Source organism: Triticum aestivum, chromosome 3B (genome assembly GCF_018294505.1).
Source record: "Triticum aestivum cultivar Chinese Spring chromosome 3B, IWGSC CS RefSeq v2.1, whole genome shotgun sequence".
In the NCBI taxonomy this organism is placed as follows: domain Eukaryota; kingdom Viridiplantae; phylum Streptophyta; class Magnoliopsida; order Poales; family Poaceae; genus Triticum; species Triticum aestivum.
Window position 1 is genome coordinate 684651712 of NC_057801.1, and position 26477 is coordinate 684678188.

A 26477-nucleotide genomic window follows, 5' to 3' on the forward strand; every position below is an offset into this window, starting at 1 on the left:
GGGTAGGGCGCCCCCCTTTTTCGTTTTCATTTTTTACCTTTCCTTATTTTCTGTTTTTGTTTTATTCTATTTTAAACTAATTTGGGATTGGTTCTAAAATTTCAAAACATTGTGAATTACCAAAAACAGTTCTTGAATTCAAAAATATTTGTGATTCAAAAGAATGAACATTTTTTGGAAATGATGAACATAATTTGAATATGATGAATAAAATTTGAATTTTTATTAACATTTTTTAAATCCCGATGAACATATTTTTATGATTGTCTTTCAATAATGATGAACATTTATTTGGTATTCGATGAACAATTTTTGAATCAAATGAACATTTTTTAACTTGATGAATAAAAATTTCTATTTTTTTTGAAAAAATAGATGAACAAATTTTGTATTCGGCAAAAAAAATTACATTCGATGAAGAAAAAAATTCCTGAATTTGAAAAGAAAAATTCGCAAAAAAGGTGAAAAAGAAAAAAGAGAAATAAAAAGGAGAACAGAAAAGGAAAAAATAAAAAAAAGGAAAAAGAAGAAAAAAACGCAAAAAAAAGGAAAATGGGCCGGCCCATACGACACCCGCGCTGCGAGGGGGGTATGCGCTACCTCGATCGCGAGCGCCCTATGCGCCCTAGGCCTTGTACAACGGGGGGGGTGCTTAGAGAGATGCTTAGAAAAATAAACCGGATTTTTCTGAAGCACCGGTGCCTATTTCTATAGAAGAGACGCTTAGTTAAGCGTCTACTCCCTCCGTCCTTTAAAAAGTGTACTTCCAACTTTATTGGAGGGTCAAACTATCTCAATGCTTGACCGAGTTTGTGCAAAAAAATATCAATGTTTACGAAACGAAATAAGTATATGATGAAAATATATTTTATCATGAATCTAATGCTATTGATGGCATAAATGTTGGTGCATCATTGTATAAATACGGTCAAACATAAAAAAGTTTGACATTCCAACATAGTTGGAAGTACACTCTTCAAAGGACGGAGGGAGTATCATGTACAAATAGGCACCGGTGCTTAAAAAAAGTCTGGTTTATTTCTTTAAACACCTCCCCTAAGCACCTCCCATTGTACAAGGCCTTATAGGATTCTCCATCCAGCTATTCCCCTCCCGTTACTCAAAAAAAGCTATTCCCCTCCCAACCCCCTAAAAAAAAAACCTATTCCCCTCCCCTCCCCCCGCCCGGCCCCCGCCCTCTCTCAAGAAAAAGGCTGCCTCTTCTTCAACATCCAGCTATTCCCCTCCGGTCCTCCCTCCCCGTCGGAAACACAAATCCCCCTCCGGCCCTCCCTCCCCGTCGGAAACACAAACCCCCCTCCGGCGAACTCTCCCATGGACAAGCGACCGCTTCTTCCCGGAGAAAAGATGCCTCCCGTCTCCCCTCCCTCTCCGCCTACGCCTCCGTCTCCGGCGCGCACTGGGGACAGTTCTCGTTCCACTTCCAACCGCCAAGAATCGGCGCCTCCGCCTCTGGCGCGCATTGGGGATGGTTCGTCCTCCGAACGCCAACAATCAGGGGCAAAGAGGGAGGCGCAGAATAAGGCGGGAGATGCGAAGGCGCACATCAGGAGGTTCTTGCCGATTCCAAGCCTCCTACCCTTCTTCAAGAAAGCGGACTCCACGAGCCCATCCAGCAGCGGCGACAAGACGGCGGCGGCATCGAGCAACCCCAAGACGTACAACGACGCTGAGTTCGCGGGGATGATTGAGCGTCTGGAAGACTTCTCCCGCTGCATTGGAGGCAGTTCGAGGATTGCCGATCCCCTGGCCCGTCTGGCCACGGCGGTCCGCTCACTCGCCAGCGTCGAGCGCGCCGACCCCAAGGCGACAAGCGCGGCGCAGTTCGACGTGCTGCTAGGAGTTGCTGCTCTAACCATGGCTGCCTCCGGCCACAAAGTCAACGAGGTGGACGGCACCACGGCCAAGAAGCTAGAGTCCGAGGCGGCGGCACTGGCGCGCAAGGCGGGAGAGCTCTCCATCTCCGGGCAACGTCGCCATGGCCAAGAAGGATCGTATCTTTATGCCATCTCAATCTCGGGCTCGCTGGCGCTTCTGCCCTACCTTCCGACTCAAATTCCGGCGTCGCTCCAACCCATCGTCGGCTGCGTGTTTGGAGCAGTATTCTCCGCAGCTTCGGTGGGGGCTATACTTACCTTGACGGCGACGAAGAACTCGGACGTGACGGCCGGTGGTGTTCTGGATAAGGTCAGCTTCGCGGCATTTTCGCTATTGGTGGTCGCATTTGTGTTCTCTGCTTTGGCATCAGGAAATGTTGTCCTGATGGTCGTCCTGATGCTCATTTGCGCCGTGATCATGGTTCTCGGCCATGTCTATGCCTGGAGTAGGTAGTAACTTGTCTGTGTTTTGTTGTAGAGAACTGTGTTCTGTTGTAGAGAACTGTGTTCTGTTCTATAGGAGAGAACTGTGTTCTGTTCTATAGTAGAGAACTACTGTAACTAGATTTCATCTGTCTCTGCTCCCATGAGAGAATATAATGTGTGAAAGCCTCTGAATTTGACATTTTCAATGTTTCGCCAAATTAGTGAGCAGCCTTTCTGTATTTGCTTGGCTCTAAAAAGCTACAGGTTTGATTAGTAACTAGCAAATGAGAACATATAATTAACATCACCAGTTCATAGCATAGAATGATTAGACCTTGTGATCCAAGATGTGAAGACACACAAAAAAGAAGCAATCGACGAATTCAGAGCAACATCTAAACAACAACATGCTGTATAATCGACACAATGCATAACCCCAGCATGATACTCAATTGGAAGAAACAGGATCATTGATCAGAGTGCTGAAACAAAAATGTCTTTGCATCTTCACTACAGCTACTGGTAGATGCCATATAGCAACTACAGGTTTCAAAGTATGCTGACAATGCTACTACAGTTGACTACACTCTTCACTCACCGTCCTCATTCGAATAAGCAGCAGCTCCAGCGGATGAGTTGAGCGCGTTCAGCCAGACTGGCCTTCCTTTGCAGATAGGTCAGCTTCTTAAGCTTGTACCTGCAGCAGAGGGTCGGGTTAAATTGCAACCCCATAACGGTGCAATAATCGGTCATCAAGAGAACAATAACCAGCCAACTAGTATACCTCTTGTGTGTCCTTCAGGGATTTCTTGGTTAGCTTGGCCATGGAAGGATCGGCAAAAATGGCAGCACAACCTTCTGTGTCATCAGCCCCAGTTCCTTTCTTGATGTACTGACTGAAGTGCTGTTGGTACTTCTCAGGTTCTTCCTCAGCAAGTGACTGGAACATGAATTGTACAGAAGTCAAAACAAGAATCATCATTCAGCAAACAATAGAATGCATTGCTCTATGCTACTTGATATACCTAAGATCTGGCACTGAAAGGAATTGAACAGTTGCAACATTAACACTAGGAAATTAACAATTAAGAATAACAAAAATAAAAACATTATAGCTCTACGCCGTGCTGCTGACTACATGGAGGCCACGTTGCATTCAACCCCACCTCGTGTAGTCAGAAACATGACCTCCATAGATGTAATCGCGGTGAATCTCCACATCCAACTACTTCTCATCCTTCTGGAAACCAGCAAACCTTATGTCACTGTGGAATGTCAAGCCCACCATCCAGAGCTCCCTGCGGCATAAAAAACAATTAAACCAAACGTTAGAAGATCTCAAAGGGATACTACTATCCAAACAAATACAGTTCTGAACCATCACTAAATAGCTCGCAAGATATCCCTTCAAGCAATTCTAACATGAAAACAAGTAAACAAGAACGGTGTTACTCTCAAAGTTGATGAATGGCATACATGATTTCCATTTACTGAAAATTAATTGTAACAAAATAAAAAAACAAATAGGAGGACTCTGATAAATCTGGTGTAGTGTCAAATAAAATATAAGCTCAAGACAACAAGTGACCGATACCATAAAAGCATCACATGTTCACATACCTTAAGGGCACCAAAGACACGATTTCCAGTAGTGGTCCGGAGCTCAGAAACAGAAGAGGTGTTGAGCAAAAGCAGCAGAGAATATTAGTCTGGAAATATTAGTCTTCTTTTAGCAAGAAAAGGGTAAATATAGTTTTACTAGAACCCTATAATCCAGACATAATCACATACAGGAAAGGAGTCACTAATAATTATCACAAGCAGACTGCAAAATCACAAAATGTCAAAATCTTTTTCATGAATATCACATTTCACATAGACCCCTACGAAACTGACATGAACTCCACAGATCCAACTGGGTATAACCAGTCCCACGGGGCTAAATTCAGGGAAGTACTAAAGGGGAGAAAAGTTACATCTCTTGTGGTCTAGTTTTTGTCATCCATCTCCTACAGATGCACAAGTCACTACCTACACGATTATTCATGTTGCATCAATGTGCCAACATAATCCCTTACCATAATAACGACCAAGCTGAGAGGAAGCATAAATCTTGAGGCAATATCAACAGCCTAAGACGGAATAACACATTTGAGGAGCCGAATTTCTACCCTGTCACATGCTAGAGACATTCAGAATTCCTACACGCGCGACTCCGCGCCTGCCGCGAGTGGCTGACGCGCCACTGCCAGCTTTGCCCCTCACGGCAGACCCAGCGCCTTGCCGCGCCACGCCGCCGCCGGTCGGCCAGCCTGACCGCGCCGACGGTCGCATATGCGCGAACCACTAAACCAAGCTAGACCTTCTGAGAACCTACGAATCTGCCGAGAAATGGCACTGCAGTTGCAGGAGGGACAACGAATCCACGAGACCAAACGCGGCCCAAGTAGATACAGAAGGAGCAGCCGATCGCAGGAGGTACGCGGCATCCAGGTCTTACCATCTCGCGCGACAGCGGTGGTCGGCCGGAGGGAGTCCGAGCTCGCCGCCCGCCGGCGGGCGGCCGGAGAGACGGCTGGGAACTGTTCGGCCCACTGGCCGGAGTGATTCCCAGGGAAAGCGGTGGCCCAAAGAGAACGATGGGAAAAGGCTGCTGGCCCAAATAACGATTTCTCTCTATACAAGCTTTTTTTTGTCTGTTCTAAAAAAAACTCTTTTTTGTATGGTAACTTTCTCTATAGAAAAACTATTCTCTCTATACAAAACTAATTATACTTGAATCATGTAAAATGAAACTATACTTTAATCCCCTGGAAAAAGCCGGCAGAACTTAAATCATGTAAAATAAATGTGTCAATGAGAATGATAACTCTCCACCCAAAAAAGTAAAAAATGAGAATGATAACTCTCTTCCTTTATCCTAAAAAAATACTAAGCATGATTGCCATATTTTGTCCGAGACCTTTATTCATAAGCGTATTCTGCTAGATTTCCATTCGACAATATGCCATATTTTACACAATGTATAGGGAATTCTTAGGATAAACATGGAGGTACAACACCATGCTGTAATTTTTTTGAAGTTCTATTAGTAACCGGTTGTTTATCAATTCGACGACAATCCCAAATTTTAGACCGCTTGATATTTGGGGCCTTTTGGTTCATGACTAACTTTGCCACAACTAAGCTCAGGTAAAGTGTGGCTGCCACAAAAAGTGTGGCTGACAAAATGGCCACCACAAGTGTAGCAAGATTTGGCAAAAAATTGAGCCTATGACATGTGGACCATGTTGCTAGAAAAGTGTGGCAAGCCACAAGTGTGGCAACAAACCAAACACATGCCTAAAATGTTGTGGCACGACTAAGGTTAGGCGTGCCAACTTTAGGCTGTAAACCAAACAGGCCCTTGACCATCACCCTTACCATATAATTCATGCCCGAACTCTAAGTTGATCTATTCTCCCATGTCTCATTCATTCGCCACTACCCTCATTTTCTCTCACTCACTCGGTGCATAATTATAAGAAACTAGAGGATGCCCCGCGCCTTGCGGCGGGAAATTCAGCAAAGATTTACAGAGATATGAAAAATAGGAAACCGGTAATGTGTGATATTTATTAGATTGACACATTACAGCGTAGAAAAGTTAACATTGATCCATCTTCAAATTTTTAGAGGATTTGAAGAATATTCCGTAGTGACTTACACTGAGGAGGGTAGTGGATCAATGCATACCAATGACTTACAATAAGAGAAATAATGAAACCCATTTGCTTTGCATGGCGGTCATATAAGATCCTACAATCTAAAATTTGAGAAATAAACACAAATTGGTGTTGAAAATTTGGCTTTCTTCTTAGTGGACATGACGATGACGTTCAACAAATACGTGCAAAACAAATATAATAGGCCTCTCACACCTAGATCGAGTTGTTGAATTGCTACTGCCAGGAGAATTGCAAGTGCTCACCTTCTTAAGGAAAAGGGAATTGAGTGTTTTAATATGGAACGTGGTTAAGTAACAAACCAAATCTAGTGTGGTTGTAGGAATTTTCTTCCCTAGTATTTCTCCAACCATTTACATATGCATGAGATTGCATTGGTTCACCGGGAAGCATCATGTAATTGTAAAGAAGATTTGTCCACGTGTTAATGTCACTAGTATTAAGCATGAGTAGATATAGCATTTAGGCCCAAACCACATTGTAAAAAGTATGATAACAAAGATGAAGAATAAGCATAGATAGTAGGACGACAAACAAAAACTTTTCATAGATGTAAAAAATATTTCGCCTTTTAGAATCATATGTATGCAAATTCGAAATGATTTGGGGAAAACCTGGGGATGGGATTCACGGAGGAGATAAAAGCCATGAATTCCGATTCATAGGTGGGGTGATCCTCTATACAGGAGGTGGACGATGATGTCGTGGCGGGCCTGCCCCTGAGAAAACTCCATGCGCCATTGGAAAGGGCAAGGAGGTGGAGGATTTGGGATCAGATGTCAAGGGAGCGGCTTAGTGCACTCGCACTCGGTGCCACCCACCCACGCTTAGGCCTACCCGATGTCGGCGTTGTGGAGGCCGCAGCGCACTCTGCAGTAGCCCTTGGCGACCACGGCCTGGTTCGCACAGCCTGCGGGCTGGATGATCTAAACCGGAGTCAGGGAGTAGTGCTCGTCGGAAACCTGACCAACCAGAAGGACGCAGGTCATCGTGTTCGAGGCGGCGCCGCTCACCGTGGCGTTCGACTGCAGACGTACAAACAATCAGGTATTACAGCAGCACTGCCTAGGTCTCCGACGGCGATGACCGTGAAGGCTTGCTAGTGGCGGCGCAGTGTGGAGAGATAGAGGTACAGACTACAGATATAGAGGGAACATGAGAATCCGTAGGGATTTTCATAGACAAAACGGTGGAGAGATTTATTCGTTCAGGGGGAGATGAAAGACCCTAGTCGTCCGCGTAAATCAGTTTCCTCCCATGTTAAAAGGTAGCAAACTGGTGTTGTGATCCTATATTGATGGCTATCCCCGTAACCACTGCATGCACGTAATAATGTTAGGCAAGAATAGATAGAAGTGGGAAGCAACTTCTTAAGAATGTTAGATAAGGAAATTGACTCCTTCTAGCCGTTCGTAGCCAGCGCCTCTTCCATATGAAGTGTGGCCCATGAGGACCATCCATGTGCCCCCTCTCTTTCCTTATCCCCTTGCCTCGTGCCCCTCTCCTTCCTTAGGGCATGGTCAACGCGGGGCGACTGTTAAGGGCATCAACAACGGCTGGCGCCTCACTAGGCGCTTATAGAGAAAAAATAAATCTTATTAAATTTAAAAATGCCTAAGTGCTTTACCTCTTAACGTTGGACGCTAATATCCGGCGCTAGTTTTTTTTTTGACGGAAATATCCGGCGCTAGTTAAATAGTCCACGCGCGAGAAGATAATCAGACGTTCGCCACTAGTCTTTGCGCCGATGCAGCGTCCGGTTCCAGGATTTCACGGCCCAACTGCCGATCGACGGGGAAATCGATCCTAGCACCTCCTGCGTTGGAGAGGCCCTAAGGCGCTCGGTCAGTAAATAAAAAACAAATTTGTTGAGAAGTGCATGCTTAGCGTCCCTACCTCCAACGCTTGGTACGTAGGCGTCTACTCTAATCTAGGTCAATTTGCACGCGAGAAACCTGGAGCGCTCGGCCATACTTCTGACATCGACGCAACTAGTTTTCGCAGGATCAGGTGGGCATCCCCCAAAACAGCTAGGATTTCAACCCTGGCATTCGTTCTTAGCACATGTGTTGTAGGCACCCTTAGGGCATCTACAATGAGAGACGCTTATCTAGATGCTTAAGCACAAAAAACAAATACCAAAAATAAATAAATACGCCTAAGCGCTATCCATTCCAATGCAAGCCGCTAACCACCGATGCTAAACAGCCGGATTGGAAACAGCGCTTCGCTCAGCTCGCGGAGGAAAAGGGCCTAGCGCCCGCCTCCTACGGGCATCTACAATGCAGGCGCTAACGGCAGGCGCCAGGGTCAGGATCCCGGTTGTTTCCTTCTAATCCCGTCCAAATCCCGAAATTTGGTTAGCGTCGGTGCCATAAGAGTCGTCCGGCGCTAAACGAGCTGCCCGTTCTATTTTTCGCGCGTAGCGCCCGTACGCTAGCTCTCAGCGTTGCATGCCTGGACTCCAAGCCGAGGCGCTAGGAGAAAATTCCTTTTTTATTACTAATCAAGCGCCTGATTAGGCGCCTTGCGATGAAGATGCCCTACCTTTACGCCCACTCTGCGCCCGATGCCAGGATTCAGCGGCGTAACTGCCAATTAGCTGGGAATTAAATCCTAGCACTGCTAGCGCCCGCATTGGAGATGCCCTTATCCCTTTTCTAGTTCCACGCAACATGCAAGATGTTGGTGACGTTGCGCTGCGAGAAACTGCACCATGCCCCGATGGGTGTTGCGAGGCGGAGCTGCGGGGACGAGGCCATGTTACGATTCGTGTTGTGGGGACGAGGGGAGTGGCAGTGGCGATGGCCGACGACGAGCTACATGCAACAACGTTAGCAGGCGGAGGACTGACAAAATTGGGAGCGGCAACGGTGATGTCAGGAGGCGGATGTTGTTTTGCTTTCCTACATCCGAATGGCGCCTAGCGCTCGCCAATAAACAACTCCGAGTAATCAAATCTCATTTTTTATGTCACTATTTTTTGGGGAGCACAAGCTTCTTCCCTCTCTTGTAAAGCCTTCCCTTCATAATTTGGCACAAGTTTATTCATATCTTATACTCAGTCACCTCCTCCTCCTACATCCATTACTACGCTAGCCTTCCATGACCGAATTTTATCAACTAGAAGGCTTAATGTCTATTTCGTTGCGAGAAACACCCCTCTCCCCCTCCCCCACCGGGCGCCTAGGTGTGGCTTCTTCCTTAAGTCAAGTCTTGATTGTGCATGTAACGAAAGAGCTTTGCAAGTGTCATTGCCCATTATTCAATCCTGTGATATTTCGGGACGACACTTCTGTCCATTGTCCATGATTACCCACCATTGTCTTCCGCTACAATTTGGGACGTTTCTTAGTACCTAATACTACCTTCGTTCCTAAATATTTGTCTTTTTTGAAATTTCAAATGGACTACTACATACGGATGTATATAGACATATTTTAAAGTGTAGATTCACTCATTTTGCTCTGTATGTAGTCAATTGTTGAAATCCCAAGAAAGACAAATATTTAAAAATGGAGGGAGTACTACACATGCTCGTTAAACAAACACTTCTGAGCTTTCTTCAAGAATTTGGGATGAATTGTATGGTGGATTCTCATGCGTTACACATTTGTTTGGCACTTTGCTTTCAACTATCCTGATACCAACAAATAAAGGTTGTTCTGTCAAAGTCGTGGTGTGTGCCCTATGGTTTTGAAGCAGGGTGAAACAATTTTATATGAGAGCCTCTTTTCCTTCTGGATAGCTCACACCAGACAAATGCTTAGTCATAGAGACGAGGAAACGATGATCTAATAGCAGATAAAAAAAGCTAACTCATGGTCCCTATTGCAAATGGGATTGTGACTGAATCTGCTGAGAAAAACTAGATGGGTGAAACGGGAATTTGTATGGAATCACATGAGAGGATCCTAAGCTCGGGAGAGGATCCCCACCCCCGCCGCCGCTCCCACGAGCGGGCCGGGGGAAACCGAGCTCCGCCCCCAGCCTCTCCTCCTCCGGCCTCCTCCTCCCTCGCCGCCGCCTAGGGGTGCCGCCGGGCGAAGCCCGGTCGGCGTGGGCAGCAGCGGGGTCGCTCCATCTCCTCCTCGCGGAGCTCCTGGCCGGCGTGGGACGGCGGGCTGCAGGAGGCGTCGGGCTGTGGCGGGGCTCGACGGTGCGGATCCGGGTTCTCCTGGTGGTGCCGGCGTGTCGGCCCCGCTGGTGCCTCGTGGTGGCGCGGCGGCTGCCTGGTGGGGCGTGCGTGGGCGTGATTCGGCGGCGGATCTGGCCAGGCGGTGCGGGCCGCGGGCGGTGTGGGCGGCGGCTGGGGTCCGGCTTCGGGCTCCCGGCGGCTGAGATGGTTCCTCTCCGTGGCGAGCGTGCGGCGGTGGTGCGGCTCGGCCGGTGGCGGTCCGGCGACCTAGTGGTGGTGGCCGGCGGTGCTCGTGGTGGTGGTGCTTCCACTTGGCGGCTCTCTGTGCGGGAGGCAGGGGAGCGGCTTGGACAGGGGCGGCGGCGCCGACGGCATGCCGACTGCAGCGCGAAGGCGGGAACTTTACGGGCCTCAGAGATCCCGACCGGGCCTGTGCGGCCACGGGCCTGGTATGTTCCTGCTATTGCGTCCGGTCAGCTACCGTCATCGACGGTGGAGGTCGGGCCCTCCCGCGTGCCGACGGTGCTGCTGCCCTAGTCCCGGCTCCTCTTCTTCACTGTGCAGGCCATGCTTCGCGGTGCCGTGGTGCGACAACGTGGGATGCTTCATGTCCGGGTTGGCGCAGGGTGGTGGTCGGTTTGGTGGCGAGCTCCGGAGTGCCTGAGGTGAAGGTTGGGATCGGGAGAAATCCCTGTTGGCTTGACCGACACCGACGCGGTGGCGCATGAGGGTGCCGTCGGACCTTGCTGGAGGGCGTCGGGGCTACCCTTCCTCTCTCCTCACCGTGTACCAGGGGAAACCCTTGGCAGCAGCGTCGTCATCATCGCATCCCTTCTTGGAGGTGTTGTTTGGTACCGGCGCTTCGGAGGCTCGGAGCCGGGTGGGCGATCTTCGGTGGTTGCAACGGCCACGAGGCTTCTTCGTTTTTTGTCGATCTGCCGTTGTTGGCATTTGTTTCTCTTTCATTTTCTTTCTCATTTCTTTTGGGCGTGACTGTGCTGCTTCCGCCCCAGCACCTATCGTTTGCTGTCTCGGTTGGTTGCTTTGTATACAAAGCGGGGGGAAACCCTTTTTCGGTAAGCTCGGGAGAAAGAAGGGTTTGCGGGTCAAGCTTTCACTTAAGAATTATCGGTCACGTTGACTTGAACAATGTAAGCTTTTGATGTGGGATAACCAAACATTGCCATACAAAGCCAGTCTCCAAGCTTGGATTGAGTGTTATCTATATTGAAGAATCCTTCTTTTCTAATAGTTCATAATCACTATGATTCTCTTCCCACTTTTTTTCCACTAACTGCTTGTGCTTCAACATACCTCGAGACATATGCTGTCAAAATGTAGCAAATGTATCTCATACAAGGATCATAGGAAGACACCCAATCACTATTCTAGTTATCCTGAGAAGCAACACAAATGGTTATCCTCACAAAAAAAAGTCAAGACCTTCCCAAGTTCCCATAAATAGTTCCTCACTACTACTCTCGTGGCACCCCTTTGCCTTGCTTGTTAGAAAGAAGCTCTACACAACAATTGAGACTGGGACTAGTGAAGCTTGTAATCCCCTTTTCTATGTGCAAGTCTAATTCAAATCTCAATTATGTATTGTAGTATGAAACGAAGTGAAGGCCAAAGATCTCCTATAAAGGGGAAAGCCTTGACTATATTCACAACAAGCACTAATGAACTATTTCAAGACTTCCATAGATTCTCTTTCATGACTTCACTGGTAGAGAGGCAAAATGAAGTGAAGGCTATAGGTCTCCTAACCGGGAGGGGGGTTCCATAGCATACACAATAGGCATCGACAAACTCTTTCAAGACTGACACAACTTTTTTTGGATTCTCTTACAATGAGCATTGATCCTTATTGAAGTTAACGTGCCGACCCGCATAAATTTTTCAAGACTATCTTCCCAACCTTAGGCGACTTTCTCTCCTACAAGTCTAAAAGATCGATCCCTATCCTAACTCCTAACATCTAGCATTTTATCTCTGCATCTGTGTAGGATCACCACCGTTGAAAATAAGTCAAAAGAGAGGAAGCAAAGGTTTTCGCAAGAAGAAACAACAATTGATAGGTGGCTAGTAGGGTGGTTGTAAACCAGATGTCGAAATACTAGGTTCGACAAGATGATTGGCTTATTAAAATGGATTGTTCTTTCGGCGTGTGATGATGATTCTATCCAAAGTAAAGCTTTTTTTTCATGCGTTGTCTTATCTGGTGACTTGGTCAACTTTAAACTCTGCAATTATGGTCTTCCATACAAGTTACGTGGGTGTGCTCCTTAGAAATTTGCATCAAAGAGTGTTTGGTACCACAAGAAAAACAAAGAAATGTAACGAGAGATTGGAGCAGATGAAAATATAAATAAATTCTTTGGTATATATTTTATGATTTGAATCCTACAAATCAGTCAAATAAATGAACAATCTCCGTATAAGACAATCCTTAACATTTATGCCCTTCAAATACCATATTCCTATAGAATTTCTTGGAATGAAAGGAGTTGTCGCAAAACAATCAGCTTAGTACAAGCAAGTACTTCAAAAAATTCACTTTGGTGCATGCACTTCACTGAGCACTAGTATTTTGAAGTTTAAAAAAATCCAAAAAAACCCTGCATGTTTATAGGAAATGTTTCGTTATCCCACATCGAAACATTTTCTATCATTTTTTTAGCTCCACATTGTTTATAAGTAACCATGTGGAGCTACACAAAATTGATAAAATCGTGATTTGGGAAAGATAAGCAGTGCATGTACCAATAATGCTAGACTTACGAATAAGTCTATGAAACCTTCCGTACTAACTCTTTCTTTTCCTTAATTTAATACTGACCCCCTGATTTTCAGGGCGGGTGGGTCTAACCCTCCACCTTAATCCAATCAAACATAGCCAAATCAGCCCAGCCCGTAAACATATGTAAGTCTTTACGTGGATGTAGCATTACTCATGCATGTACTGTTCTCTATTTAGAAATCACTATTTTATCACTTTTGTGTAGCTTACATGGTTACTTATTTCATCGCCAAAGTTTACATACGTGTAATATACATCCATATGAACATGTACAATTTTTTAACAACTTTTAAATGTGATTTTCGAACTATTTAAAATAAAGTGCTCCCATGCACCCGTGCTTCGAAAAATTCACACTCGTACTTCACGAATTTAACCACACATACCGCAGTGTTCCACAACTCCGCTGGCGAGTCCGGTCCGAGGTTGCGGAGCGAGGGCGAGCGTCATAGACGAAGTAGTTGAAGTAGTCGAACACGCGAAAGTAAATGACATAGAGAGATATGGAGGAGACCAGCTTTATTAATCAATGATCAGGTGTTACAATGATGGCTCCTCGTTGCTTTATATAGGGACTAGGGGGTCAAGAGATAAGTACCCACTTAACATAAAGAGGGGAAACGGGAGGGGCTATCCCGAGCGCTTCGTGCGCTAGCCGCCACCACCATCGTGGTGGCCCCGATTTCCCAACACTCCCCCTTGGGTAATTATCCGTGTATCCATGCCACAAAACTCCGAAAAACCCAGTGGAAAAAAATGGAGAAATAGCACACAATATACGTTGTTGCATTGCACGAATTGCCTCGTCAAACACCTCGTGTGAGAAACATCAGGAAAACTCACTCAAGGGAAAAAGAGTACAATCCACTCAACCATCAAGTTGAGTACTCGATCATCAGGATTGAGATTTTAGCGACGAGTTTGTGAAGTTTCTCCCCCTGAACCTTGCATCTCTCTAAGTCTCATCATACCGATTCCACGCACACACCTCTCTAAGGTTGATGCCGGTAATGATTTAGTGAACATATCAGCAAGATTGTCACAGGACTTAGTATGCAAAACTTTCACCTCATTCAACTGCTGCAGCTCATGTGCATAGAAGAACTTGGGACTAATATGCTTTGTGAGGTTACTCTTCACATAACCCATCTGGACTTGTGCAACACAAGCAGCATTATCTTCATAGATAATGGTAGGGGTTTGTATGGTGTTCAGCCCACATGTCTGCCGAATGTGGCCGATCATCCGCCGAAGCGATACGCACTCTTTTGACGCTTCGAATAGTGCCATGATTTTTGAGTGGTTTGTGGAAGTCGACACAAGTGTTTGCTTGGACGACTTCCAGGAAAACGCAGTTCCACCACAAAGAAAAACATATTCAGTCTGCGATCTGCAATCATGCGGGTCCGATAGGTACCCAGCATCGGCATAGCCTATAATAGATAGGTCTTGATTCCTTTTATAAAACAGGCCAAGATCTTTGGTCCCTTGCAGGTAACGGCAGGCGTCCTTGACACCTTTCCAATGTCTTTTGGTAGGTTCAGAATTGTATCTCGCAAGCAAACGGACGGCGAATGCAATGTCTGGCCGTGTATAGTTTGCGAGATACATGAGTGCTCCAACTGCACTCAGGTAAGGAACCTCTGGTCCCAGAGTTTCCTCCCCCTCTTCCTTTGGCTTGAACGGGTCGTTGTCTGGCTGTAAAGATCTCCCGACCATCGGGGTCTTAGAAGGATATGCCTTATCAAATCCAAATCTTTATAACACCTTCTGGGTGTAGGCCGACTGGTGCACTAGAATCCCATCAGGGGAATGTTCAAGTTGCAGACCTAGACAGAACTTGGTTTTACCCAAATCCTTCATCTCGAATTTCGACATCAGGTAGGAACTCGCTTCCTCAATATCCTCAGGTGTACCAATTATGTTTAAATTGTCCATGTACACCGATATTATACAGAATCCATCATGGGATCGCCATATGAAAACATATGGGCAATCTTTATTTCTCGTGTAGCCCTTCTCATGAAGGAAATCGTTAAGCGATTGTATCACATTCTACCAGACTGTCTGAGTCCGTACAGTGCCTTTTGAAGTTGAACACTGTATAGACCCCTGTTTGCTCTATCATGGTTCGGAACAGGGATACCTTCTGGAACCTTCATGTATATGTTCGAATCCAAGTTACCATACAGGTAAGCAGTGACAACATCCATTAGTTTCATTTTCAAGCCCATGTTTACTGCCATCGAGATCAAGTATCTAAAGGTAACTGCATCCATGACCGGGGAATAGGTCTCCTCAAAATCGACACCTGGTCGTTGAGTGAACCCTTGAGCGACGAGCCTTGCTTTGTACCATACTACCTTATTATTTGCATCTCCCTTTCGAACAAAACCCACCTATGGCCAACAGGGAGAATGTGGGGAGGAGTTCGACAAACTGGTCCGAACACCTTCCTTTTGTTGAGATATAATAATTCGGCAGTAATTGCCTGCAGCCAATCTTTCCAATCCGACCTTTTCTTGCAATCAACGAGCGTGTTAGGCTCAGGGTCAAGATCTATGGTTGAGGCAATTTTCGTAGCAAAGTTGATGCCGACAATCACCGTTGCTCGGTTCAGGGACTCCCCCGTATAAATATAATTTATGGCCATTTCATCATGGAGCGCATCCGGTGCAAACACTTGCTCTACCAAATTTCCCATTATGGGATCAAGGTCCTTTAGATTTCCCGCGCCGATGTGTGCGCTCACATCTCCGCTGGGTGTTTCCCCTATGGGAAAGTTTAAGTCCAGAATTTCATGCACTGAATTTTCCGTACTTGTGCCAGGTCTCGACTGGCTCCCCGTTTCAATTTGGGGTACTTTGGCGACAGGCTGTAATAAATCTCTCTTATCCTTTTTTGTCAGGCGTCCCCGAGTACTTGGGATTTGAGAAGCCGTATTTCTCGTCGGTTAGGCCTTTGGACAGGAGCGGGTATACCATCATTTTTCTTCGGTATTTCAACCCTTTCCGGTGCATTGTGCGCGTGCACATGCAATTTTGTCACAGTCTTTAAGTCACTAAAGTGGTCAGGCAGTTGATTTGCTAAAGACTGCAAATCTATTATCTTTTGGACTTCTCTCTCAGTCTCAGCAGTGCGCGGGTCATGAGCGTGGATCCCCGTGGCTTGCCATGTATTTCTCGACTTTTAGCATCAAGGGGTTGATTCTCTCCCCCTAAAGTCGGGAAAAAATCCTCGTCAAAAATGCAATAAGCAAAACGAGTCGTGTGACAGTCACCTGTCATGGGGTCCAGATACCTGATTATGGACACAATCTCATAACCAACGTATATCTCCGACTTACGGAGCGGGCCCATCACCGATCGCTGAGAGGGTGGTATTGGTACATATACCTGGCAACCGAACCTACGAAGGTGGGAAATTTTTGGTGCCGACCCTTGCGCAAGTTGAACAGGAGAGTGGATGTTGTAGGCCGACGGCCGAAAGTTGATGAGATTAGCTGCATGTAACACCGTGTGGCCCCAACATGTAGTTGGTAAATTACAACCCTGAAGGAGCGGTCGGGCAATGAATTTAATTCTTTTAATCAATGCCTTGGCAAGTCCATTTTGTACGTGTATGAACATGTGGTACCAAGTGCTCAACTTTGATTCCCATTGCCATGCAATAATCATCGAATGCCTTTGAAGTAAATTCTCCGGCGTTGTCCATTCAAATAGACTTTATACAATAATCTGGGAAATTATTCCTCATTTGTATGATCTGAGAGATCAACTTTGCAAAGGCATGGTTCCGTGTTGACAGCAGGCAAACATTGGACCATTTAGAGGAAGCATCAATGAGCACCATGAAGTACCGAAACGGCCCCGTGAGGGGCTGAATTGGACCGCATATGTCCCCTTGGATACGTTCCAAGAACGCGGGGATTTCATCCCTCACCTTGAGGGGCGATGGCCTAATGACTAACTTCCCCTTAGCGCATGCGGAGCACACGAAATCATCGGGATTCGGGAAGTTCTTCGCGTTAACATTATGGCCATGCGAGTTGTTAATTATATTTCTCATCATCCTAAGTCCGGGGTGGCCTAACCTATCGTGCCAGAGGCAGAAGAGTTCAGAGCTTCTAAAGACGGTCTTGAGGATAGTGTACACGGGCGGTGCTACTATCTTAGTGTAGTATAGCCCTATGTCAAACGAAGGAAGCCTTTCGATAACATGTTTACCACCTGCATCCCACTTTGTGATGAGTAGGCACTCCTTGCCGTTTTCATCGTTGGTATCAGCATGGAAACCATTAGCGCGGATGTCTCTAAAGCTCAAAAGAGTACGAGTCGACTCCGGGTACAACAACGCATCATTAATGATCAAAGTCGTTCCCATAGGGAGTATAATAGTGGCTCGTCCGGAGTCAACTATGTGAGAACCGCACCCGGCGATTGTCAATAATACTTTCCAGAGATTTTTATCATTTTTGTGTAGCTTACATGGTTACTTATTTCATCGTCAAAGTTTACCCACGTGTAATATACATCCATATGAACATGTGAATTTTTTAATTTAAATGTGATTTTTGAACTATCTTTACCTAATAATAAAGCAAATTGGGTCTCTATCTCCCCCCTCCCTCTCTCTCTCTCTCTCTCGCTCGCTTTCTCTCACTCTCGGGATGATAAATCTGTTGTTTTCCTTGCGCATTTTTCAGAGGTATGCACATGTAGCTATCGATGTTTTCTTTTCCGTATATGGTTATAGTGGGGTGTTTATTTGCAATCAGGTTCGCCGCCGGTATGAAAAAATGGATCTTGCGCTATAAATTATAAGTTTGCTTCCATAAAAATATTTTAAAAATATTTAACAGGTAAAATTAACATCATATTTAGATTCCACACATTTTTCTAATAAAATTTTTCTTTGTTCTTTTTTTTTAGATTGGAGGAATTCCTCATATCCAAGGCAGCTCCCCACAAACACCCCACCCATATGACTATGCCCCCTTTTGAATCGACAGTATAGATTGGGCTTCATAGCTACTTTCATTCTAAAGACGAATATTAGTCAATAGGCAGGCTTCTTTCAGTAGCAAACATATTCATTTTCACCGGGCTCCGCGCACCTTTGGTACTTCTGGAGGGCAAGCTGTTTTATAGTGAGTTCTTTCTTAGGGTAGGGCGACGAATACTTCCAATTCCGGAAAGGTCATTGGGTCGCCTTTGGAAGCTAAAGCGAAAGTTGTAGAAAGCCGGGAGAAAAAGTGAAAGTTTGCTCGAAACGGCCTATACCCTAACCCTCGGAAGTGAAGACGCAAAGCGTCACTTTTTCAAAAGTAAGGAGTTTTTTCTGACTGAATCCATCCATAAAGCCGCCAAGGAAACGAAGTTCGTTCCCTTTCATCAAGTTGGTAAGGTAGGCAAACCACTTAAGCTTTGCCTTAGACTGACAGAACAAAGCTAAGAAGTAGGCTCAATGGAAATAGGAAAGGGACAAGGGCGGTCGTCGCTTGGTGCGAAGGCTGCTGGTTCGGTACGGTACTAAAGGTCCTCGGACTTCCAGGCGGTTTTTCTTTTGGGCTGCTGTGAACCCTTGGATCTCGCCAATACAGCCTCCTATGGTTTTCGTCACCGAGATATCTTTTCTTTTTTCCCAGGGATTTTTTGGGTAATCAGCTCCCATGCTGCAAACAGTCAAGTCTGAACCTTGTCGCTCTTCTTTCCTCGTGGGCAGGAAGCACATCGGCAGCGTGCGTTGCGTGATTCCACTGTGTTTTTTGCACTTGACTGGGTGGACAGTTGACCGGAAGATAACTTCGATTCGCCCGGCCAGCAGGCGGGTGGCGTGCTTATCTTGTGTGACAACACTACAGAGCGAGTAGCTCTTCTAGTCGGGCAGCTGTGTGACAACACTCCTGAGAAAGCGGCGCTTTTGTGTGACATGCTATGGTCTCAACGCCCTTACGAGGTAGTGATGAGTTTCACGCGCTCTAAGCCCGGCCCACGCGCAGTTAGGAGGATTGGCCGCTATCTGAGCGGTACCACCCGCCCTACCCTACTACTATAGGGGGCTGTCCGTCCTACAGCCGCCCGAAAAGGAACTGCAGTAATCTTGAATAGGAATCCTACAGTGATAAAAAGAATCCCCATAAAAATACCACTGGATCGAGCACCAGTGATTTCGTATCCGGTCAAAATCTTGGCTAATTGATCGAAGTGGGTAGCTCCAGTAGACCCATAGATCATGGAACAAATAGGGTGGGTAGGCCCAACCACCACACTACATGTATAGAAGCGAACCCCCCTCCTTACCATACGTGTGACTCTCACCGCATACGGCTCGCACAAAGACTCCAAAATCCATCCCGAGCTTTTTATTCCACCTCTCCCTCCTCTCCAATCCTCGATCAGACTAGCCTTCCCCAGCAAGAAAACGTATCCGCTTTAGCAACAAAGTGCTCATCCCTTGCTTGTTCTTGAGCACGCAAGGCGCTCAAGACGGTGATTCTTGCTTAAAGAAGGGCTAAAGCACTCCAGCTTCGAAGCTGGAGTTTGCAATTTCAAAACTACAGGTTTTAGCCCTCCTGCTGGGTGGACGTTTCCTTCGTCTATCATATGTCTCGCTTGGCTTCGTCCCGAACCAAGGAGGCATGATGGTGTGCACGTGTGTGTGCCGACTGCAGAGACTACAAGCCGACGCCGGAAGCGACTCGCTTCTATTCTCGATTGGATATAGATGGGGAATCTCTATATATCGTCTTTTTTCGACAACCTCTCTAAAATGCATACGAGAAAATTGCACTTCACGGCACGGCAAAAAAAAGAGCTTCGCTCGGTTGGGCCCTCCTAGGCTTCCGCCTACTTTCTCTTCTCTTAAGTCTACAACAAGTGGGAGAGGCAGGATTCGAACCTACGTAGAAAACCTTCAACAGATTTACAGTCTGTCGCTTTTGACCGCTCGGCCACTCTCCCCTTCCCAGGGATACACCCTCCTCAAACAAAGGGTTCCTGAATAAGAAAGATGGCGGCCTTCGTTCTTAAGTTAAGAAGAGCAGATGAACTATTAGATTTGCTAACGTTCTGGGAGAATAAATAAGGTCATTTAGTAAGTTCATAACAATCAATTTATGTAAAGCAAGGGGCAAAGCTTCTACGATAGCTTCCCCCTCATTGCCATCACCGGCCTTCCCCAGCTCCTGTCCTTCGTCGCTTCTGGCTAAGCATCTTTCGGCGGAGGAAAGGAGGCAACTAGTCGCTTATGGCGAAGCAGAAAGTTCATGAGCAAGTGAATGAACGAGCAGCGAGTGAAGTGCAACAGTCATAAGTAAGGCTCGCCATGTTCCTAAAAGGAGTGACCATCTTTTCTTCCCTTCTACTGACACTGAGCGAGCAACAAGCATAGGCAATAGTTTCCGTAGGGGTGGGGCGCAAGCAAGCGTTTTCAGGCTCCGCTAGCTAGCGTACTCTTCTGCTATCAATGAAACCGAAAGAAAAAACCAGTGCCCTTTCGTATAGATCGAGACGCAGTACTTTTTATTTACTTCTTCCATACTAGGAAGAATGGAAGGAAATCCTTCGATGACACTTCTTCCTTATTTGAAGAAATGATATCCGACGCCCGTGGAAACTCTTTCATTTCAAAAAAGTTCTTCTTCTTAAGAAACAAATAGCATTTCCTATTGATTTGTCCCCCGGACTAGATCTATGTAGATTCGGAATTATCCATCGCTACACTGTTCCCAAGGACTAGCAAAATCGAAATAGCGAAATTCTTGGGTCATCTCAATGGGTTCAGAAACCACACGTTTCTTTGGATCATCATAGCGTACTTCCACATATCCACTCAGAGGAAAGTCTTTTCGTAATGGATGACCCTCGAAACCATAATCTGTTGATATACGGCGTAAATCAGGATGATTGATGGAAGAAACACCAGACATATGTCATACTTCTCGCTCCCACCGGCCGGCTGATGGAAATAGACTGACTACCAGAGATATTCGTGTTACTTCATCTACACTTGTTTGTACACGAATGCGTGAGTTATACCGAGTACTTAGTAAATTATGGACAACTTCAAATCTTCGTTTTCGAGAGGGATGATCCACTCCGCAAACATCGATCGAAACTTGAACCCTTGTATAGGTATGCCATTTTAGAAAGCACAACAATGGAAATGGGTAGTCAGTATTGGTATAAGATCTATTCCCATGTTCCGATCTTTCATTTTATGTACCCATTTCTTAGGTAAAATCTCCCAGCTATATTGGAAAATGGATTGGTTATCCATAAATGAAAATAAAGAAAGCTTTATTTTGGTTCCGCTTCTTGCTCTAAGCAGAAAGACTTGTCGGAAATCGCCGGTTGGGTTGGTCCGACCAAGAAAGGCATGGGAGTGGAGAGGCAGAAGTGAAAGACTGGCTGCCAATAAAGATCCAAAACTGCACACACACTTTTTATAGTTATGTATTGAAAGTGCAACTATCCCTAGGTGGTTTTGGTAATTCATAACAACATATAGCTCATTGAGCTAATGCTATTCCAAGACTATTATTTCAGGAAAGCTTAATGAATGGCATGGCATGGATGATGAAAGTGGATCCCTCAAGATACTAATGACAAAGGATTGGCTCAAGCTCAAAAGCTCAAGACTCTTCATTTTACATTTTAGTGATCCAAGATCACATTGAGTCTATAGGAAAAGCCAATACTATCAAGGAGGGATGAGGTGTTGCTTAATGAGCCTCTTGCTTCAAGTGCTTAGTGATATGCTCCAAAAAACCCTCAACTACTTTCTCACATCCACAAATGACCTAAACCTAAAGCCAATATCGGTCACACCGATTCTTCCTATCCGGCACCACCGAGTTCTAATGTCATAGCCACTGCCACAAACCCTAGGCAAATCGGTCCTACCGATAGGGATCTCGGTCTCACTAGATGGGATTGTAATCTCTCTGTTTCCCTTCGTAACGTTTCGGTGTAACCGAAGTGAGCGATCGGTCCCACCGAAATTGCAATGTAAACTCTCTGTTTCCCTTTTGTAACATTTCGGTCTCACCGAAAAGAGCAAATCGGTCCCACCGAGTTTACCTGACCAACTCTCTGGAAAGCTTATTACCAAAATCGGTCTCACCGAGTTTGTGTAATCGGTCTTACCGAGATTACGTTATGCCCTAACCCTAACCATATCGGTCTTACCGAGTTGCATTTCGGTCCACTGAAAATCCTAACGGTCACTAGGTTTACTAAATCGGTCTGACCGAGTTTGATGATTCGGTCCCACCGAGTTTGGTAAATTGTGTGTAACGGTTAGATTTTGTGTGGAGGCTATATATACCCCTCCACCTCCTCTTCATTCGTGGAGAGAGCCATCAGAACAAACCTACACTTCCAACTTACCATTTCTAAGAGAGAACCACCTACTCATGTGTTGAGACCAAGATATTTCATTCCTACCATATGAATCTGGATCTCTAGCCTTCCCCAAGTTTCTTTCCACTCAAATCTTCTTTCCATCAGATCCAAAACCTATGAGAGAGAGTTGAGTGTTAGGGAGACTATCATTTGAAGCACAAGAGCAAGGAGTTCATCATCAACGCACCATTTGTTACTTCTTGGAGAGTGGTGTCTCCTAGATTGGCTAGGTGTCACTTGTCGGAGCATTTGAAGCACAAGAGCAAGGAGTTCATCATCAACGCACCATTTGTTACTTCTTGGAGAGTGGTGTCTCCTAGATTGGCTAGGTGTCACTTGGGAGCCTCCGACAAGATTGTGGAGTTGAACCAAGGAGTTTTTAAGGGCAAGGAGATCGCCTACTTCATGAAGATCTAGCGCTAGTGAGGCAAGTCCTTCGTGGGCGACGGCCATGGTGGGATAGACAAGGTTGCTTCTTCGTGGACCCTTCATGGGTGGAGCCCTCCGTGGATTCGCGCAACCGTTACCCTTCGTGGGTTGAAGTCTCCATCAATGTGGATGTACGATAGCAGCACCTATCGGAACCATGCCAAAAACATCCGTGCCTCCAATTGCGTTTGGATCCTCCAAACCCTTCCCTTTACTTTCTTGCAAGTTGCATGCTTTAATTTCCACTGCCTATATACTCTTTGCATGCTTGCTTGAATTGTGTGATGATTGCTTGACTTGTCTTAAGATAGCTAAAATCTGCCAAACTCTAAAATTGGGAAAAGGCTAAGTTTTTAATTGGTCAAGTAGTCTAATCACCCCCCTCTAGACATACTTCAAGGTCCTACAAGTGGTATCAGAGCTTTGGTCTCCAGTTGCTTTGATTTCCATAGCTTTTGGTGGTCATAGCCTTGGTTTCACAACCTAGGAGAGTATGGCGTCTAGTGAGGGAAATTATCACCGTAGAGGTCCTTACTTTGATGGTACTAATTTTGCTAGTTGGAAGCATAAGATGAAAATGCATATTCTCGGACATAACCCCGCCATTTGGGAAATTATTTGTATTGGCTTGCAAGGTGAATTCTTTGATGGGAGAGAGCCAAACCGTGAAGCTAATGCGGAAGAATTGAAGATGCTGCAGTACAACGCTCAAGCTTGTGATATCATCTTCAATGGATTGTGCCCCGAAGAATTCAACAAAATCAGCCGTCTTGAGAATGCAAAGGAAAATTTGGTATACTTTGATTGATATGCATGAAGGTACCGACTCCGTCAAGGAATCCAAGTTGGATGTGCTCCAAAGTCAGCTTGACAAGTTCAAAATGAAGGATGGTGAAGGTGTCGCTGAAATGTACTCTAGGCTTGCACTTATCACAAATGAGATTGCCGGCTTAGGGAGTGAAGAGATGACCGACAGATTCATCATCAAGAAGATCCTAAGAGCATTGGATGGAAAGTATGATACCGTGTGCACATTGATCCAAATGATGCCAAACTACAAAGATCTCAAGCCAATGGAAGTCACTGGAAGAATTGTTGCTCATGAGATGTCACTTAAGGATAAGGAGGAACTTCACAACAAGTCAAGTGGTGCTTACAAAGCCTCATGTGAAGCCCCCACATCATCAAGTGAGAAACAAACCTTCAATGAAGAATTGAGCTTAATGGTGAAGAACTTCAACAAATTCTACAAGAGTAGAAGCAAAGAAAGAAGCTCCAAGTCAAGGTCTTACAATGACAAAAGATCTTCTAGTCGAGAGCGAAATTGCTATAATTGTGGGAGACCCGAACACTATTCCAATGAGTGTACGACACCCTACAAAAGAAGAGAAGATTCTCCAAAAAGAAGAAGCAAAAGAGAAGAATCACCACCAAGAGAGAGGAGGAGAAGAGATGATCATTATGAACGAAGACCCTCACGGAGAAGCAAGGATTCGGAAAGGAAGGACAAGTCATCAAGGAGCTACACAAAACGAAGACATCAAGCTCATGTTGGTGAATGGGTATCCGGTTCCGACTCCGACAGTCACTCCGAGAGAAGCTATCACTCTGACTCCGAATATACTCAAGATGAAGGTGTTTCCGGTCTAGCACTTGTCAACCAACTCCTACGACATATTTGATTCACCAAATGAAGGAATTGGAAGATGCTTCATGGCCAAAGGTCCAAAGGTAACACATCCCGAGTATGTTGATTTCAATAGTGATGAAGATGACTTGCTTGTGGATGATGATTTACTTGTTGACAACTCTAGTGATGAATACTACGATGAAACGTCAATTAATCATGCTAATCAAGATAAAACAAATGACAATGATAAGGAGAAGATTGAGCTTCTAACTAAAGAACTAAACACTCTTAAGTTGGCTCATGAAACTATCTTCGAAGATCATCGAGAACTTTTAAGGGCTCATGAGAAGTTACGCTTTGAAAAGCTCAATCTTGAGCAAGAGCATGAGTTCTTAAAAGCAATCAATGATGATCTCCGCAAGAAAAGTTCTTCTTACATTGCCAAGCGTTTACTCTTATCTACTTACATGCCTCAAGTCAAGTCTAGTAACAAGTACAAGAAAGATACTTCCTCTAGTAGTAACAATAATAATGTCAAATCCAATATTGTTGCTTCTAGTAGTTCTCTTGATTCCACTAATGATTCTCTTAGCCAAGTTATGAGCAAGAAAATAGCTTATTGAAGGGAATTATAGAGAAAGGTGTTTACAAGAGCCTTGCCGGGAGTAAGCAATTCGAGGAAATTGTACGCAAGCAAGGAAGGCACCGAAAGAATCAATGTGTTGGTTTTGAACGAAAGTTCAATGCCAATGGAGTTGAGTGGGAAGAAGATCAATACCCCAAGACGAAGTTTGTTCCTCAACAAGAGAAGTATGATCCTACTTCCTTCAAAGGAACACAAGCATAAGATGATCTTCCACCACAAGACCACAAGAACAAAGGCAAGGACAAGCTTTAAGAAGAGATTGATGCATTTGAAGAAGCACCTAAGGTCTCAGTCAATTGGGTTCCCAAGACTACGTCAAGTTCTACTTCATCAAGTACAACTACAACTCCAAGGATTCCCATCAAAATGATGTGGATCCTGAAGAAGAAGAACTAGAGAGTTCTTGAGGGTGACTCCGCCAACATTCTTCACTCATATCTTTTTGGCAACAACAAGTGCAATCAACTTCCACATCTTGCACTAGTTCAAGGAGTCACAAACCCTCATGTTGGTACCTAATGATTTCATGGACATTATCTTGTGTGTGCATCACTCTTGTCTATGGATATTCTTGTTTGTTCCTTGTGGAACTAACCCATGTAGGTATGTTGAAAGTGCAACTCACTCCAAAGGATTGCTCCAAATGATCTACATCAACCTTGAGCATCCACATCTTCAACACCTACATGAAGTCATCATCGACAAAACCCAAGGTTAGTTCATCCCTCTAAAAGGGGATCTCACATCTAGGGGGAGCTTAACTCTAAGAATTGAGTCAAAGCAACTCTAATGGTGTGAACACATCAATGCATTATGTAAAAGTGGTAACCCACTTAAGCTTAAATGATGAGTATGACCTATGATCAAATGTTTTCATTTGACTCCTAAGTCAATATACTCATATATAGATGACCTAGTCATCGCCAATTGTTTTGATAGATGCTAGAATTGGTTGTGCATGTTTTGCCACATATTTCACTTGCCATCTTATTGTGTGAGCATGTTGGTGCATATTTTACTCATTCGAGGACATCCACTTGTTGTTTTGATTGTTTGGTTCTTTTTTCTTTTTGCTAAGTGGATGGACAAGAATGCCTAAGAACCTTCTCTAGCTATCTATGCTTTTCTCGTCTCAAACTCTATTCATGCTACATCACAAAATTTGATCAAGTCAGATTCGAACCACTCTGTGTGAGGAGCACTCGGAGTCCCCGATTCGTCATAGACTTAAACTTCCAAAACTTCTTTGTGATTCTCGGTCTGACCTATTCCTCCATTTCGGTCCCACCGAAGTCAATCTAGGTTTTCAATCTCGGTGCAACCGATTTGAACTTTTCGGTCACACCGAGTTGCTGTAACTGTACATAGTTATGCATTT

The 26477-nt window shown here is 45.2% G+C and overlaps 1 long non-coding RNA gene, 1 other non-coding gene and 1 pseudogene across 3 annotated transcripts; all 3 read right to left on the reverse strand.

The window, feature by feature from the left end:
• Nucleotides 1-2735: 2735 nt before the first annotated feature.
• LOC123071715 (uncharacterized) lies at nt 2736-7260 on the reverse strand. Of its 2 annotated transcripts, XR_006434512.1 has the most exons (6): nt 7063-7260; nt 4825-6975; nt 3945-4033; nt 3491-3622; nt 3109-3264; nt 2736-3021 (listed from the first exon to the last, which is right to left on the reverse strand). It is a non-coding gene; the product is annotated as an uncharacterized lncRNA (long non-coding RNA). The 2 variants fall into 2 exon arrangements; XR_006434511.1 differs by having other exon boundaries at nt 3945-6975.
• Nucleotides 7261-19866: 12606 nt separating this feature from the next.
• TRNAY-GUA (transfer RNA tyrosine (anticodon GUA)) lies at nt 19867-19949 on the reverse strand. Its single transcript has one exon. It is a non-coding gene; the product is annotated as a tRNA-Tyr (tRNA).
• Nucleotides 19950-20672: 723 nt separating this feature from the next.
• LOC123066060 (NADH dehydrogenase [ubiquinone] iron-sulfur protein 3-like) lies at nt 20673-21441 on the reverse strand (annotated as a pseudogene).
• Nucleotides 21442-26477: the final 5036 nt, after the last annotated feature.